Raw genomic sequence first — 1,240 nt, forward strand, 5'->3', positions numbered from 1 at the left:
CCAATGCTTTCCCAACTTTGTTTAGAACTCACCACAGAATACAAGGCAAAAGCAGGCTTTAAATCTGAAAGCCAGCGAGCCACAGCTTCAAGAACTACATGTGCAGATGTAAATTCTGAGCGCTCTGGGTGCTTTTTTCTGGGTGACAAGAATTGCTTCTTTGAAAGGTTTATGCAGGAAATGTTTTTTGGTTTGTTTCGTTTTGCAAACGTAGTTGGAATAGAGCTTATCCTGCAAACCTGAAAATGCGTAGTTTGGAGGGTGTAAATATACCAACCACATCTCCCCTCACTAACTGCAGTGTATATGGAATTATTATTATCATTCAAAATTTTCTATTTTAAAACCCAGCAAAACCTCTAAAGGAAGGAGGCAGAGGAGGGACAAACTTTAAGAGCAAGCCATTAGAATATGCTTGGCCTATAAAAAAAGATGCATCACGTCTGGGACCTTTCCATAGTGTTCCTCTGCTCTGTCTTCCCATTCCTATTGTCCTGGGGTTTGGAAGAGTGAGAGCTAAGGTCCTTACTGTTTTGGAAGTAACACAAAAGAGGCTTCAAAAGAAGGTAGCTTGCAAAGACTAGTAATAGAGAGCTCTGAGCTGCAGGATCACTGGGGGACGGTCGGGGTGTGAGGCCTTAGGAAGTAGCTGGCCAAGGGCCCTACAGGGACAGCAGCACTCGGGGATGGAACTGGTGACAAGCTGAGATCTCAGTTGGGATGGCAATGAGTTGGGAGTCCAGGTATCCCCTGATCTCCCAAAGCCAAAGCAAGATCCTTGGAGGATCTTCTGCAATCAGAAACTCCAGCAGCGTTGGTTCAAGGAGCCCATCTGTTAAAGCCTATGGTCCATTTAAGTGCAGTGCTGGCATCTTTGACAGAAGCGCGGAGCATCAAATTCTGCAGAAAGCGCAGAGCATTGCCCTCCCTGCCATCACCTTTAGGGTAGGCCTGTGGCTCACACTAAATACACTCCGGCCAACAACATTCAAGAAAGCATGAAAATCAGGGCTACCCCTTGAGCAAATATATCAACTAATTGAGGCCAGAGCACATACACAGGCGGATCTCCAGGAAGAGGGGGTTTTGAGGACCCCAAGATTTACCAGGCTGACTTCACTCAGCCCCCGGAACTCGGAAAGAAGCTCCGCCCCGGAACCTTGTGCGTGCGGAACCTGAGGCCGGAGAGGCCGTACAGAGCTCCGGATCCAACTCAGTAAGAGACTTCCGGTGAGGCAAC

The sequence above is a fragment of the Suncus etruscus genome, chromosome 3 (assembly GCF_024139225.1).
Source record: "Suncus etruscus isolate mSunEtr1 chromosome 3, mSunEtr1.pri.cur, whole genome shotgun sequence".
Taxonomy (NCBI): Eukaryota; Metazoa; Chordata; class Mammalia; order Eulipotyphla; family Soricidae; genus Suncus; species Suncus etruscus.